An 18,914-nucleotide genomic window follows, 5' to 3' on the forward strand; every position below is an offset into this window, starting at 1 on the left:
AGGTGTGGTCACTCCTCAGTTTCTTAACATATTCTCTAATAAATATCTTATCCCTCCATCGCCTATAAGCTGTGAACGCTGAGCAAAGCTGTGAATGTCACGTGGGTTACGATTTGTGTTTCTCTAATTCCTGAGAAAGAGGAGTTAGTATTTTAATAAAAAAATGGAAAAAAGGCGTTTTTCGATCAATTGAAACCAAAATTATGATTCAGACAATTATAACAATAAGATGACATATCAAATTTGTTTGATCTAAGTAGTTACATTTTCGAATTATCGCTTTAACATGTATATAAATATAGACCGACAAACGATCATCCCTTTGATAGATCTGGTTTGAAATTTATCTCAGATCTTTCATTTAGATGATAAAAAGGTGTATCAATTTGATTTTTCTGGCGCTTTATGTGGCCCATTTATAATATTCCTTAGCATTCGGACAAAGAGACAGATAATATTCTTATGAATGATTTACATTCAAAATTGGATTAAAATCTTCAAATTTGACTTAACGACCACATACAACATTTATTTGCCTAGCTGAAAGAGTTTTTCAGTACATTATTTTTATATATACGAATCTGCAGTCCAAAGAATGGTAAATTCTATTACGAATTTGCTTAGAATTTAATACATATCTACTCTTTACATACTAAATGTATTACCACATCTTTTTTTGTGTGTGTTCTATTAATAGCCATGTTATGGACAGCAAGACTGACTTCCTGTGAGTGGATTAGAAAAAAACAATCATAGAAATCTACAAACGTGATATAAAGAAACATGACATATTCCAGCTATTCCATTCCATGTCAATTCTGATTTATCTTGTTAACAGATGCAAAACGACAGACAGACCTTTCTCAGGGAGATCTAAAATGTCAAAATCTCGAGGTCAAATTTTTTTAATGATTAAAACTACTTTTTTTTAAATGATTAAACTACTTTCTATTAACATTAAGTATACAAGAAAGTAAACAAGTGCTTCATTGATTTCCAAATTAAAATTGTTCATCTAAAAACTAATTTGTGATAATTTAAAGCGTTTCAAATTCACAGCAAATAAATTAATAAATATTTTTTTTTTCATATTCCTTCGCAATCCGTTTTTCCTATGACAAATATTTTGGTTAATTTAATGCTGATCGTCGCAGGTGGAAAAGTCCAGAGGGTTTCCATTTCTAAAAATGAATGTTTAGAGAGAAAATAAAAGAAGCAGTTGCGGTTTGGAATTTGTGTTTGATTCTTAGAATTAATTAATGTTTTTGTATTATTATATTCAGAGTTCGAGCGAATTTAAAAAAATTTTTTACTGGACGCCGAAAAGGATGTAGATATCATAAACATTTCAGAATAGATTAAGGGCTTTAAGGTGCATATTCCAAGGTGTTAAAAAAATTGTTTCAAGATGCACATTTTCTATCCTCCACTATAAATTTAAAATTAAAAAAAAAACGCTTTAAGGTGCATTTTTCCTATCCTCCAAATTGAGGTTAAAATTTCAAAAACGTTTCAAGGTACATATTTTTTTATCCTTCAAAATAAGGTTGAAATATCGAAAAAACTCCTTCCATCCTCCAAAATATATTATTCAGAATAGAATAAACACTTCAAGGTGCACATTCCAAGGTGTTCAAAAAATGTTTCAAGATACACATTTTCTATCCTCCAATATAAAATTAAATTTAAAAAAACTCGCTTTAAGGTGCACTTTTTCTATCCTTCAAATTAAGGTTAAAATTCAAAAAAAAAAACCTTTTCAATGTGCACAATTTTTATCCTCCAAAATAAGGTTGAAATTTCGAAAAAACTCCTTCCATCCTCCAAAATGTACTATTCAGAATAGAATAAACACTTCAAGGTGCACATTCCATGATGTTCAAAAAATGTTTCAAAATGCACATTTTCTATCCTCTAATATAAAATTAAAATTTAAAAAAAAAAACTCGTTTTAAGGTGCACTTTTCCTATCCTTCAAATTAAGGTAAAAATTTAAAAAAAAACAATTTTTAAAAACATTTCTTTAAGGTGCACATTTTTTATCCTCCAAAATAAGGTTGAAATTTCGAAAAAACTCCTTCCATCCTCCAAAATATATTATTCAGAATAGAATAAGCGCTTCAAGGTGCACATTCCAAGGTGTTCAAAAAATGTTTCAAGATACACATTTTCTTTCCTCCAATATAAAATTAATTAAAAAAAAAAAACGCTTTAAGGTGCACTTTTCCTATCCTCCAAATTAAAATTAAAATTTCAAAAAAAAAAAAAAAGAAAGAAAAAAAAGAAAAACACTACAAGGTACATATTTTTATCCTCCAAAATAAAGTTGAAATTTCGAAAAAAACTGCTTCCATCCTCCAAAATATGTTTGTGCACAATTTAGTCACTCTAGATCAACAGGTGTGGGTTATACATCCCCATTCATTAGTGAAGAAGATGAAATTTGAATACGATTCTAATTTCTATAAGATTTATGTAAGGTGTTAAAGAAGACATCATAGGCGAGATGACAAAACCAAGTAAAACCTTCGAATGTTGATCAGAATGCAATGCGGTTAAATTGATTACAAAATATAGATGGAATAATAATAGTAATTATTTTTGAATAGCGCCGTTCTTTAAATCAATCATTTTATAAAGAATTATAATTTTTTTTTTCTTCTTAATGACACTTCGGCAATCATGAATAAAAATACCGCTGAGAAAGTTAATGAAAAATATTTCTCACTTGGATAGATAACATAAAATGCATGTTCACACTCAATTTACTGTATGTAAATTTAATATTTCGCATCCAAGCAATAATTATTAAATCGAAAGAAAATTAATGACTCCTGAATGCCAAATTATGAGAATTTGGAACTGACCTGGACCCGCCGCGGAAGCCCTTTGGAAGCCTTGATTAATTGCTAAATTTTGAGCAATTAATCAATCATCCCAAAGTGTTTTGTACTAATAATTTATGGGTCAAAGGTTAGTGTTGTATAGAGGTTGTTTATATAACAAAACAAATCAACGTCTTTTTTCTTTTCAATATGATTCTAATTAGCAAACTCAAATCAGAATCTTCCCATTCAGGAATATTTAAATCAACCTTACTTTCAAATTACCAGAGGGGTAAATATTTTTGATAAATTATGTAATAAAAAAAAACATTTTCAAATAAAGAACTAACATTATTACAAAAAACACCCAATCAGAAATTGATTTGTATCACAATATACCTTGATAAAGCTTTAGTATTGATACTGCTATATTGAATTTTAAAATTTTGCTCCTAATTATATTGCAGGACTGACGTGAGGGTAAGAAATTTATTCAACTCCAAAGCAACGGAAATGAATAAAAATTTAGGAACTAAAACAAAAATTATTATTGTAAAATATATCTAAAATGATAAAATTAATTAAAGTAAAAAAGACTTTACAGCAATAAAACTGGTATCGCTAAAAGCATCATATTTTAAATTATGCCAAAATGGTTTTTTTACGATAAAGGAATAAATTCAAGAATGGATTTATTTAAGATTTTTACATCTATTTTAATTAATCAATTTATTTTATTATTTATAGCATTATTTTTAAAGATATTTTTCTTTACCTTAATAGTGTTTTTTGTTTCTTTTTTATAGCTACCAAGCATTTTGTACATGTTACGCACATTTTGATTTCTTGCGTTCATTTCCTTCTTCAAAATGGTGTTTCATTTTCTTTTTATTTATTACATTTTTAGGGGCGTTTCCTATTTTGACACGTAAGGTCTAGTTCCAAATTGCTATCCAATCAAATTGTAATTACATTCCTTTGAAAGAAATAGATAACGCCAAGAGAAATAACACTGCCCATTCACCAAACATTATAGAAGACCTTAATGATAAGAGCAATTAAAATGTAATAAGGCATTCATTTTTATAATCTATATGCGTTTGTTGTGACTGCTGTTTCAAATCATTCATTCTAAATGACAAGAACTGTATTTTCATTCTGTAATCTCGTCATGTTTTGGCTATTAAATTTATACCTCCAATGATGTTTTAAAATCAACACATTTTCATAAAATTGTTGCTGAAAGATAGAAGTAGAATGCAATCTGGATTTGTTTCCAAAACTCCAAAAAGATTTAGACATGTGCAGATAATGCATATCTTTTAACGATTTTTAAGTACGCAGTATTAAGATATGATGAAGTTGGCTCGAGGAAGTTGAAATCCTATGAAGTTCATTTTAATTAGAATTAAAAGATTAGAACTCGTATCACGAATTCTCAGTTGTGGAAGATAACATTCCTTTTCTCATCAACTTCAAAAGATACCGCCTTAAAATGTTCTTTTAATGAATGGATACATCTTCAAAGACAAGAGTAGCAATTATAGAAAATATGCTTTTATTGCATTTTAGAAATAGCATATCTTAAGCACGGTTATAGATTGTAAGATATAAGATATAGATACTATATCTAAAATTGGTATGACTGCATGTGAAATTTAGTCGTTTCAGATAGATATAAGCATTTTATTACTTGCACGCATATGAGGTAATCAGAGGGAAAAGTTCAACATTCGTCAAAAAATCTGACCTTGAAGTTTTGAGAAGTCACTGGATTTCAGATCTCTCATTGGAAGTTAAAAACTCCAATTTGGGAATTGTGTTTATGTGTCTCTTTATTTATAAGAATGACAATTACAAATATAAAGAGATAGATAAAAGAAATTTTATTTAGTCTATCTAAATTTAGAGATCTGTATCAAATCTTGGGCGAAATACAACGGGATCATCTATTCTTCAAAATGCATGCGAATATGGTGATCCAAAAATGCAGTATAAATGAATTTCGACACCAAGTTTCATAACCAAAATTGAACATTCGTATTAAATTCTTCACCAATTGCCTCAAAAGTGTTATCTAATTGGTGATCTATCAGTTTATACTATCGGCGTATGACTCTGCGTTTTAATGTGCAGATTGTAAACGCTCGATACATAAAATAAACCTTTCTTATTTTAGGATATTACGACCAACGATTTAAAGTATTTTAAAGAAATTAAAATAAAAACACAAACTACGTCAAATCCAAGCAACGGCGAGCATCTCACTCGTTCTATTTACTTTTACAATATGAATCTCGTTGCCAGATGCAACAGCAGAAAAATAGTTTCATTTAACACAAAAATAATATATAAAATATTTTTGATGCAATTACTTCAAAAACAAACATGAACAATTATAACAATTAAACAATACAAACATTAATAATTATTTATAATATTTAGTTACGTGTGAACCACAATAACTTGCGATGATGAGTTGCGTTACTCACAACCTGTTCCTACATCACTCCCTTGCCAGTAACGAAGTTACGTTAATTAGAAAAAAATTGAAAATGACATTTAAATTTAATATGAATAGAATGCACTAGAACAACATTTTATGCATCGTCTGTAAAACGCACAGGTCGTTTTATTTTCCTTCCACAACGTGTTTGTGTGGTTAAAGCAGGCAGTTTCTCGTCCTTTATTGAATCACTTAATGCATTCTTATGTTGCATCCTTTCAGTTGAGCCACTTCTTTTGGGTTCACAAGATGCAGGACTGTTAACAGTTGATGGCAATGGAGCATCAGAAGTGTCAAAATGTGTTAACTTATAAGCTGGTTTAATTCGATCAATAGAAATATTTACATGTTCACCTTTGATTAATAACGTGAAAAATTTTTGCGTTCGTTGTAATACTAAAAATGGTCCTTCATATGGCGGTTCTAGGGGTTTTTTTACGCGATCAATCCTAAGAAATACGTGAGTAGCTGTATTTAAATCTTGTGGAACAAAAATGTGTTGTTTGCATTTTTGCTTGGGTATTCTTGGTTTTACTAACTGCATCTGTTTCCGCAGATTATCAACAAAAGAATCTGTAATGGACACAGTTTTCGAATCTTCAAAAAATTCACCAGGTAATTTGATAGATTTACCAAATACCATTTCTGCTATTGTAAAACTACAATCGTCTCGAAGAGAAGCTCGTAAACCCATGAGAACCGTAGGCAACGACTCAGTCCATCGAATACAGTTGTGGCATCTAATGGCTGCTTTTAGCGTGCGATGTAGGCGTTCTATCTTTCCATTGCTTTGGGGATGATAAGACGTCGTATGCCGTAATTTTACACCACAAATGATTGCTAATTTTCTGAATAATTCTGAAGTAAACTGAGTTCCTCGATCCGTAACCACGAGAGAAGGTACTCCAAATCGTGTTATCCAGCATTCGTAAAAAGCTTGTGCAACAACTTCAGCAGTGATCTGTCGTAAAGGAACCACTTCCATCCAAGATGTGTGTCTATCGATGCATGTCAAACAATAGATGTATCCATCCGATGGAGAATACGGCCCAATCAAATCAATATGAATTACACTAAAACGATCATCTGGCGGTTTAAAAGTTCCAAATTCGGATTTTGTATGCCGCGAAATTTTATTTTTTTGGCAATGGAGACATGCTCGTGTTCAGTTACGAACTTCCTGTTTCAGTGAAGACCAAATGAATCGTGATGACATTTCTTTAACTGTTGTACGAATTCCAGGGTGAGATAAACAATGGATTTGTTGAAACATCCGCATACGGAAAGGCTTTGGAATAAAAGGTCTAACCTTTGATGTAGATGTGTCGCACCATAAAGATTTTCCGGATGGAAGTTGACACTGCTTAAATTTCAAGGATTTACTGTAAAGTCGCAGTTGTTTCAGTTCGTCATCATCAGTTTGGGCTTCAGCAATTTGATCATAGTCTATAGTTGGCAGGTTAACATTAGCAATTCTCGATAATGTATCTGCGACAATATTTTCCTGACCCTTTACATGACATATATTTGTGGTAAATTGAGAAATATACTGTAAATGTCTCAACTGTCTTGGCGACGCTTTGTCGTTCTTTTGCTTAAAAGCAAAAACTAAAGGTTTATGATCAGTGAAGATTTGGAAATCTCTGCCTTCCAAATAATGCTTAAAATGTTTTACGGACAAATAAATAGCCAAAAGTTCACGATCGTACGTCGAATAATTGGTTTGTGCCTCATTTAACTTTTTTGAAAAAAATGCGATAGGTTTCAACCCATCAGGTTCGTGTTGTTGCAAAACTGCTCCTATAGCCAAATCCGATGCGTCTGTGTGAAGAGACAGAGGATAATCGGAATTTGGATATGTCAACATTGCAACTTCTGCTATATCCATTTTGCATTTTTCAAATAATTTTACAGTTGCCTCACTCCAAGGCACTTTTCTCTGATCTTTCTTTTTGGCACCTTTTAAAAATTCATGAAGAGGGGCTTGAGTTTCCGCAGCATTTTTTATGTATGGACGATAGAAGTTTAGCATACCCAAAAATGTACGCAATTTTTGGAGGGTATTTGGCAATGGATACTCTAATATGGCCTTTACTTTTTCAGGCAGGGGCCTTGATCCTTTAGCAGAAATTTTATAGCCCAAAAATTCTAGTGAATCAACTCCGAAAACTGATTTGCTGACATTTATGCGAAGGCCGTAATCATTTAAGCGTTGAAAAACTATTTTGAGATGTGAACGATGTTCTTCTGGACTAGAAGAGGCAATCAATACATCATCTAAATAAGGAAACACAAAGTCTAAATTTCGAAATACTTCGTGAATAAATCTTTGGAATGTTGCCGGAGCATTCCGCAAACCAAAACTCATTCTGTTAAATTCGTAAAGTCCAAACGGAGTAATAATAGCTGTTTTTTTCTTGTCCTCCTCTGCAACAGGAATATGAAAATAGGCCTTAAAAAGATCAATTTTAGAAAATATGACTTTGTTTGGCAAAATGTGCTGAAAATCTTCGAGTCTAGGAATTGGATATCTATCTGGGAGTGTTTGGTCATTCAACCTTCTGTAGTCCCCGCATGGTCGGAAAGATCCATCTTTCTTCGAGACCATATGCAGTGGACTGGCCCACTCTGATTTAGATGGACGAATAATATTATTGTCCAGCATAAACTTAAATTCCTGTTTGGCAGTTTCTAATTTCTTCGGATCTAATTGTCTTGCCTTAGAGTACACTGGTGGTCCCCTAGTTTCTATGTGGTGTTTTATAGTATGCTTTACATCAGAAATAAAAAAATTAGGTTTTGTAATAGATGGGTACAAATACAATAAATCTGAATATTTACAGGCACTGTACATTGTATTTACACTGACGTTTAAGGCAGGTGCAACTTTACCTTCAGAAGAGAGGTTAGTTATTCCATCAATTAATGTTTTATTCTTAACGTCAACTAACAAATGGAAACGATTTAGGAAATCTGCTCCTAAAATTGGCTGTTTGATATTTGCTATGACAAAAGGCCATTGGAATTCACGACGTAATCCCAAATCAAGGGTTAATACTTTCGTTCCATATGTTTCAATTTCAGTTCCATTTGCAGCATATAATTTATAATCACTAGTTGAAATTTGTTTTGCGGTATTGGGAATAATGCTAACATCAGCTCCACTGTCCACAAGAAAACGCAAACCCGTTGTTTTGTCAAAGACAAATAAACGGTATTTACGGCAATCTTGATTTACTTCCGCAGCAGAACTCGCCGTTAAGTCTGCTGCTGATGCTAGTTTTCCGAATTTGCATTTTTCCACTCGCAAGGTTTCTTGCATTTATCGGGATGACATTTTGCTCCAAATTTATAATGATAAAAACAGTACTTACCAGCAGGATTAAATCGTTTACGAGAAGCGCTGCGCCCCCCGATTGTTTTGATTAGCAGCTCTGCTCCTTGAACGACTGCGTTCAAGTTGTAAGCGGTTGATTTTACGCTCTAAAGAAACAATCTGCGAACGTAAACTATTTATTTCACTATCCTGCTGTATATCATCTCTAGATGTAGCATATATTTCCCGATTCGGATGCATTTCTACAATACGGTCAGCCATTTCGGCAAGTTTCCGGATATCTTCATTGCTGACGATTAGGATATTTCGGATGGAATCCGGCATTTTTTGAAGAAATAGAGTTTTCAACACATTATCCGAAATCCCATCTGTCGCCAAACTACGCATTTTTTGAAGTAGTTGAGTTGGCCGTAAATCGCCTAACTCCATTTCTGACACGAGACGCTGAATACGTCGATTTTCACTTTCTTTAAAGGTATTCAGCAATCTCTCCTTCGCAGCGGTATATTTATTTTCATTAGCATCAGTGACTATATCCCATAAATTTTCAACAAATTTTGGTTCCATCTGCGCAATTAAATAATGAAATTTTGTTTCCTCTGATTTAATACCACTAATGGAAAATTGCGCCTCCACTTGGTAAAACCAAATTTCTGGCTTTTCTGTCCAAAATGGAGGAATTTTTACACTAACCTTGGCTACTTCACCATTAGATGCTGTATCCGCTGCACTTAGTTTCGGTTCGTCTTTTTCGCTGGTCGCCATTGCAGTTCTGTTTCCGGGTCACCACTTTATCGGCGTATGACTCTGCGTTTTAATGTGCAGATTGTAAACGCTCGATACATAAAATAAACATTTCTTATTTTAGGATATTACGACCAACGATTTAAAGTATTTTAAAGAAATTAAAATAAAAACACAAACTACGTCAAATCCAAGCAACGGCGAGCATCTCACTCGTTCTATTTATTTTTACAATATGAATCTCGTTGCCAGATGCAACAGCAGAAAAATAGTTTCATTTAACACAAAAATAATATATAAAATATTTTTGATGCAATTACTTCAAAAACAAACATGAACAATTATAACAATTAAACAATACAAACATTAATAATTATTTATAATATTTAGTTACGTGTGAACCACAATAACTTGCGATGATGAGTTGCGTTACTCACAACCTGTTCCTACAATACCTACATAAGAGCGATAACTCAAATCAACAGCACGTTTTATAAATTAGAAAGTGTCTTGCTATAAAAATTGAAAATTTGTATTAAATTCTGCACTATTTCCCTCAAAAGTGTTATCTAATGGGTGATCTATCAGCTTATACTTACATAAGAGTGATAACTCAAATCAACAGCACGTTTTATAAATTAGAACGTGTCTTGATATAAAAATTGAAAATTTACGACAAGTTTTAAACCAAATCATTCAAAACGGATATTTATCGGTTTGCCGTCTGCAAATATTTAAAAGTGATAATTCAAATAACAGAAAGTTTCTTAAATTAGAAATTACTCTTGACATCACAACTGTAAATAAATTTTGAACTATAATCCCCAAAATGGTTCAAAATGCAATAAATTTTTCTCACTAATCGTACAAAACATACCATATTTTCAAAGTGTAGTAGCAAAAAAAGTTATACTGCATAATGATATCGGGAAATTTATATTAGGGAAATTTTTATTCACGTTATACAATTATTAGTATTGAAAAAGTGTGTAAAGAAAAAGCGTGTCAAGAAAAAGTGTGCGTTTTCTAGGAAATTATTAAGAAAAATTGGTTGAAAAATTGAGGGCTTAATTGAAATTGCCTCAGAAAGTTAACTGGAAAACATGTAAATTTGTTTTTATTTCTTTATGCTTAATATAATGATATGGAAAACTGACATTAGAGAAAATTTCATTTTAATTACACAGCCTTTGGCATTAAAACGTTTTCTAAAATTTGTGTTTGTTTGTTTGGTGATTTTTGGCGCAAGAGCCATATTTGGCTATTCTGCGCCAAGCAAATCGAAAATTTGTGTAAATTATACAGATAGTTTTTAATAAAAAAAAATAATTTGTAGATAATATTCAATAAATAAACATTATAATTTTAATATCAGAAAAGGCTCTAGCTATTTTCATTTACTCACACGTGAAAATATTATTCACATTGTAGAGTGACACGCATTAGTGAATGTATCAATAAATATATCAAGTAAAAGTAGCTCACTACCAAATATTGCTGGCAGTGAATGGGTTAAAACTCAAATATGTTTTCCATAAAATATTGTTATTAGCTTTCAAAATGTTAAAATAAAATATACTTTCCAAATTCAGTGGGAATAAGTGCTCTCCTCTTGATTTTAACGTACACTTGTACAATATTAGATATTTCGAGTTTCGTTTCTTGATATATAAAAATGAATGATTAAACTTTTAGACATCCATTCACCAACCAAATGGGTACAAAATAAAATAAATAATTATAACTTTAATTATTAATTAAAAAATTTACAAAATTTCCTTTTTCCAACATTGAAGTTATTCCTCAAAACTACCCCTCATAAACAGATAAAAAAAATCAATGAATCCTCTGATAGATTTAACCCATAGTTCAATGCATATTCTACATTTCTGATAAAAAAAAGTTATATCCAACATTTTCTTTAGATTTTCTGATCTTATATCAGCATGCATCTGAACGAACGGAATAATATTTTTTTTTTTAGTTCCTACTATTTAGTTCACACTTTCCCTATATATATTATATATTTTGTTCAAATTTTCAATCATTAATAAAATACTTTTTATTCATCCACTCAAGTTCAAATACATTTTTAAAACTTGCAGTGGATGACACTTGATGTTAATATTAATTCATTTTTTCAAATAGTTAATTCATTAATTATTAAATTTAATTCATTTTTAATACTTTAAATAGAGTTTTAGTAGTTTGTAATCAAAACTGAAATCAACATTCAGTAGCTCAATCGGTAAAATACAAGGATTTCAATATTTTCACGTGAAGATGAAGAAAGCGAGTACAATTCTTTAGAAAGTAGGAATTGACTTCAAATTTTTTTTATATTACTTGCTTATTAGTAATAAGTCAGTCCTTGTGCACCACAAAGTACAGCACAAGGCTTACAAAAGTAAATAGAGACAACTACATACATAGATAAAAACGACAGGTAAGAAAACAAATAAAAAAGCAAGACTAATTAAAAACTGAAGCAGCAAAGGGAAATTTGAAGCGGAAGTGGAAACTTCATATTACAGTTTGCACCTCCACTTTATGTTTGATATTTAGTTCAATATTTAGTTCAACGGAATAATATTTAGTTCAAGAATTAATACTGATTACCATTTTTCAAAAAGAAAGACATTTAATACGAAATTTGAACCCTTTAGCTCATTCTATATTTGCAGAGTTGTATTTATATGTAGGCAGATAGATCTACTTATAGAAGAGATTCGATAAATTATTTTCCCTTGACTAAAAGATATGCAAATGTCATGATTCTTCCAAAATCTCGATAACAGATTTTAAGAAGAGTGCTAATTATTTGATTACTTTCAGTTAGTATAATTTATCCATTGAAAAGATTTGTAAAAATTCTTATATTAAATTGAGTTAAATTAATTGTGCTTTTCTGGTTATGAGTACGATTTTCATAGTCTTCTTTTCTAAGCGTTAACTATGATTTCGACAGCTGGAGCATCAAAGACATCAAAAATAACATGCACAAAGATTCATCGAAATTTGGAAGTCAAATTTCAAATGACTGCAAATTATTTAAGATTAATACTTTCGCCTAGTGCATTTTGTACATTAACCAGCGGAAGTGGTCTCCCTAAACTTTCTCGCTTTTTCTCTAATAAAGGTGTTATCACAGAAAACACCTTGCATGGCACTGACGTACAATAGTTACGAAATATTAAACTTTGGCATGAATATAGCATTGATACTGAACCTATCGTATAATCATCCTTGGCGAGTTATTTGGCGATTAATCCCTTGTATGCGGTTAATAGCATCCGAAAATGGAATTTGTGTTTCAAACTTGTTTTTCTTAAACGATTGAAACAAAAACTTGACACAGAGTTACAATTGTAGTCTCAAAATCCCATACCAAATTTGATATATTTAAGTCACTGCTCCTTTGAGTTATTATGTTTACGTGTTTCTGAAAGCACAAATTGACAGACAGTCAATCCCTTGTTGGATTTGGCTGAAAATATGAAAAACTTCTGATGTTATTCTGTGTGTTGAATTTTATGCCTCTTCGTTTTGTAGTTATCATGTTAAATTATATTCGAGTAGACGGACAAACAGACTTCCTATGAGCATATTTTGCTCAAAATTTAATAGAAATCTACAAATTTAGGATGAAGACCATATACCAAATTTTATCTATTTAGATCAAAGCGTTTTTGAGTTGCACTGACGCACAATTTCCGAGAATGCATATTTTGAACTCAGAGCGGTCTAAAAGGTGGAGATTCGCCAGAATCTGGAGTTCGAATTATTTGGCGATTACTATGTTTTCTCTATACTGCGTACACGAGAAAGTAAAAAGTACTAACAAGGGGAACAACAAAACAAGAGCAAAAATCCGTATTATAACACAAACACAATCTGTTTGGCTTTAAACAGAATTTAGTAAATTGTATAATTAAAATAATTTAATATACTTGTCTTTGTAATAATGGTTATGCATCTAACATTTGCACATGATACGCGTCAACATATGGTGAGAAAATGAACTCTACTTAAACACTTTATATAGATAACTCAGTGTCTATAGTTCAATTAATTTAATATACTTACATAACATTCTTTTCTGAATCATTTGTTATGTCTTCACAAGCTAAAGTTCGTCGACTTCAAAGATGTCATTTAGCAGCTGCAACGAAGCGTTGCAGAATGTGCTAAGCACCAATATTATAAGAACCCAACGTGCAATTAATTGGAAATTTGGTGATGACGTAACGATTAAAATATCAAATGTGAAGAGCCATAAGGCATTTATTGAAATAAGGTGCATATATGATCAAACAAAAATTCATTCTTCCAAAATGTCCATCACAGGAGATGTGAAGTGCATTAGGGAAATCCGATCTGACAGTTTGTGATATCTTTCTTTGATGTTTCTTTGTCTGGTAACTCCACTCCTGAAGACCTTGAATCATCTATAAAGAGAAGCTGTCAACTACATCACACCGGTTGTAGGAGTCACGAGGAGTGGTTGAAAGCGGTTTAACATCTCAACCTTATCCGCGCAACAGGGGGTAGTCACTTTAAACATTTATAATTCTAATCAACACCTTTAAAACCTCTTTTATTTACGCAACTGGTATCAAGGTTCAACAGAAGTTGTATTTTTAGATTAAGTTGTGCCTTTTCAAAATCAAAGGGCAGTTACTATTTTTCCTTTTTTGATCATCTTATATAATCAAGACTTAAAGGCATGTGTTTTTGATATTAATGGCAACAAGGGGATTTTCAATAATTTAATACGTACGTGATATTTATCCACTGTAAATTGTAACACACATGATAAAATAAAATTAAAGGAGGTTCAAATCTTTATCCCAAAACATGATTTCGTTTTAGGCTTGGCTCATTAATCTGTGTTTTACTTTTAAGAATTTAAATGCTAAAAAAATAACAAAAAAAAAAAACTATATTTAATATCATCTCATCGTGCCTCATAAAAGTGGTACAAAACAATTCGAAGTACCATTGCAAAATATTTTGAAAATTATTTTTAAAAAATTATTATAACTAGAGAAAGAAGGATTCAAAGGTCAATTTATATCACTAAAGTAATAATGTTTTAAAGTTAAAAAGCTATGAATCTTCAAAATATGCTCTTACATTAAAGAAGAAAAAAATAAATATTGCCATTAATTCTTTAAAAAAAATCAATTAAAATTATGGAAACTTCTTTCTAAACGAGGACCTACAACGAAAGAAGTGTCAAATTTAGTGGCTCTTAGTTAAATCTTCGTCCCTAAGTAAAGCTTTGATCAATTTTTGCATCTTGAAAGTCGTATGTCGCAATTTGTGCACATTTTCTTACATGTAATACTAGGTAATTTTGTATATGTATGGACTATCTTTTTATTGTTTACTTCTTTCTCTCTTTGAAGTATTGAAACAAATTTCACAATATTCGTGTAAATACTATACTCTAGTTTTCATCCATTTATCTCATGAGTTTCTGTACTTAAAATGATTTCATAACAAACTTACATAGATATCAAGTCTATCAATTTCAATTCAAATTCTTAAAACAGCATAATTAGTCTTCATCTTTTCGCGGCGAATAGCTTATTTAGACGCTCAGTTATAGACGCTCACTCTGAGGGAACAAAACCTACAGGTGCTCAGGCAGTGTTGCCCTCTCCAAATGAGCATCGCTTTTTTGGCGCCATTCATTTGTGACATATAATACCCTGAAATTTTTTTAAAAATGCTTTTATAAGTTTTATTTTGTTCTAGTGTGTTGCGTTGTCCGTTCATCTGTTCTGGATATCTTTCATAAATATCCTTTGTTTTAGTGTTTTTTGTAAATTAAAATCAATAAAAAACTAATAATTAAATGAAAAAATAAACCAAAACAATGATAAATTAGCAAAATAAATTTGAAGAGACATCACAGTTTGTTATCAGTAAATGCCCAATAATGTCCATTAAATCGTTTGTTTTCGATGCCCTAGAAGTACACGCTTCTTGTGCAGAGATTTTTTTTTTTTTTTTTTTTTTTTACATAATCAAATATAATTATCTATAAGTTTTGCCTCGATAATGGACAAATTAGCGGTGAATATGAGCTGTGATGGTATGGAAATATCATCGGATTCTGACCTGTCAGAAATGTTTGGAGAAATTGGATATAAATGTAAAATGCATACAACAAAAGACGCATATTGCTGAGTAGCCCGGAATGTGATTCTGAAAGCATTGAGAAATTACCAGCCATCGATTACCATCCAGTGGCAATTTCTTTGGAGAGCACAAAATTTGCCTCCAAAAGTTTTTGGTTTTGATGAGCAGGACCGTCACGCCGGTTGCCTAGAGCGCAATTCATTTCTAAGCGCTCCGCCGCCCGCGAAAAGGTTAATTTTGTAGTATTAGTTAATTTATTTATATCAACTGTTTTGAGATGGATGTCGTAATTTTGAACTCCGGTCAGACGACGAGAACTATGTTTGAACTAGTAGCTACCACTTTATACCTGTAAGATGACGTTTGGACCCAATGTCAGATTCAAACAAAATTTGGCACACATGTTTAATAGCACTTGGAAAAATTAACTATGTTTTTAAAAGGTTCTAAAACCCTCTAATGTAGTGAAAAAGAAGTTAAACAATTTTATATTTTTTTCATTATACATTAGAAAGACATTGAGGAAAAAAGTCTTTAACAACGTCTTAACATTAAAATAATCAACTTTTCAATAACATCGATGTCAGTTCTTTACAGCGTTTCTTTGAACTTAAGCAGATTTCCTTGAATTGTTTCTGCTGCAGTCTCTCAAATGATGACTAATTAGGAATAATTAATAAAGGCTTAGGATTCAAAATCTCTTATGAAACTGTATACTGTGTAGCGAAAAAGTATTTATGTACTTTTCCTTTCATTCACGCACAACAAAAAAATGCTGGTATATCCTGCAAGTATAACGGTTAATTATCTTTAAATTGCGGATTGCATGAGGCAAAAATCGCACAAAAGTCTCTATACAGCAAATAGTTGGTTCTAGAGTTATCAAATTTGGCATATAGCTATTTCTTGGTAGTTCGCTAAGAAAATATTTTTCAAAACGTTCATTAGATTTGTAATTATCTATTGTTATCGGATTGTTAATGCTTCTTTCTTCGCAAATTCAGAGAATATTAGTAAGCAAAATCTATTTTTACATAATTTAAAAATTCAAAAGATCAGTTTTCAGTGGATTCAATTTTTTCGTATAATTTAATATTAGTAAGGTTTTAAAAATATTTGCAGTACATTTTACAGCAGTATCTTTCATTACTTTTCGTTATTAGATTTATATTCCCTCCCACAACGCCGATATTTGCTTACACTGATTGTAAGCCTATTAGGGCTGTAATAATTTAGAAGAAAAAAAACTGTAATAATTTAGAATTTTTGGGAGTGGTCTATACAAAATTTTCACGCAGATCCTGCTTCCCCCCCCCCACACACACACTGTGTAAAATTTTGGACCTTACTACAGACGGTTAACTATTTAATGAATTTGGTTCAAAATTTGATAAATATCTACATTTTAGATGCTAAACTTGTGTAACAATTCTTTTCTACATTCTTGTTTCTGTTTTGTAGCATTTGTTCTCGGACGGTATACAAAGTTCTTATGAATGAATTTTATTCAAAATTTGCTAGAAATCTATAAAATTGGTCCTAATACCATAAATCAAATTTCAACCCTCTAGCTCAAAGCGTTTTTGAATTATCGTGTATCATAAACAGGCGGGCGTATTGCCAAAAATGTGTTTTTAGAACTCTAGGAGGTTTGAAACGTGGGGATTCCCGAAAATCTCGGATTGGAATTTTCCGGACGATTGCTGTACTTCCTTTGTACAAGAAAGTAAGCCATATAGCTGACTCTCCGACCCACCCGAAAGCACACGGTTAAAGAAAACTGAATGACCGAACCGCCGTAACAGCAACACTGGCGGGAACTGTGGTTGAGTCCTAAGGACCATCACCGGCCAAGGTACAATCCATCCTGAAGGAAGCACGTCCCATCATCGATGGGAGGAGCCAGATCCCCCACCTTTTTGTGTACCCTCCAAGGTGGTGAGATCCAACCACCATACCGGAAGCATCTCATCCTCATTTCTAGGTACCCCCTCCCCGGGGGTTTGTACAAGAAAGTAAAAATGATCTAAAAATAAACAGATGAAGATAAATCAATTTTAGACTACAATGTTTAGGATTAGAGATCAATAACTAATTTTTTTAACAATCATAAAGCTTTTTTTATATATTTTTCGAATATGAAAACATTAACAATATTGTGATTGAGCGACAATTAAATATTTTACTACCTAATACTCTAACTCTCGTGTCATTTTTATTAAAAAAGTGAGTATTAAATTCACAAAACGAAATTTTCAATAAATAATTATCTTATGTGCTTCGTCACTTGGAAAAAAACTAAAATTAGCTAAATAACAATATTAAGCAAATAAATGTAACAAAATGATTTATAATACCACTGTATAAAAAATATTAATTTTTCCTAATTCTAACCTTATGCCAAAACAAAGAAATTTTCTGCATGAAACTGTCACTAAGAAAGCTAATATTATATAAACTGATAATTGCAAACAATCACGGTGTCAAGGATGCCTTTAACTTCATTAAAATATTTAATCTCTTCATATCAGCAAATGCTATAGATATATCTACATAGTACCGAATTCGAATCTTGAATTTCCAATGTCTCTATTTGTTCCTTAAATGGACACACGGACATTTAATAATTATAATTGGGAATAATTGGACAATTAAACAGTTATTTCCAGTCATTAATCAAAATTGCAGATAATAATCAAAAAATTATACCAATGGAACAATTTCACGCGTTACAATGCGGAACAAACATATAATGATTCCATCTCAATTAAATTAATTAATTACCCCCGATCACATCGACTCTATTTTCATACTTCAAAAATACTTACATAATTGGAATTTGATCATCTTTCGAAACATGACAAAGTTGACAAATGATACTTTTATTCATTCTTAACGTTTTATTTAACCCTTTCTAGGGTCGTGGGAAGTATGCTTCCCACCAAATTTATCAATCTTTGTATGAATTTATGTAGGCTGGCATAAGTTCTGACAAAATTTTTTAGAAAGACTGAAACTTAGATGCTCAGTTCTTTATCTTACACAAAATGATGCGTCTTGATTTGATACTTAATTATTAATTAACCAAATTAATTAATTAATCAAATTAAATTCATCTAATAAGTTAAATGAATCCATTTTCTTATTCTAATTTCAAGCTTAAAAATATTTTAACATAATAGGACTAGAAAAAAATGGCCCTTTAAAGGGTTAAATTTTAAGACTTGTGCATGCTCCTTCTAATCATAAGTTTAAAACCTTTATAGAAATTATTTAAATTTTTATAAGATCCATGGATTCTGTGAATAGGGTCATGATACATTAATTTAACAATGATTGATTAAAAGTGAAA

Source organism: Argiope bruennichi, chromosome 9, assembly GCF_947563725.1.
Source record: "Argiope bruennichi chromosome 9, qqArgBrue1.1, whole genome shotgun sequence".
Taxonomy (NCBI): Eukaryota; Metazoa; Arthropoda; class Arachnida; order Araneae; family Araneidae; genus Argiope; species Argiope bruennichi.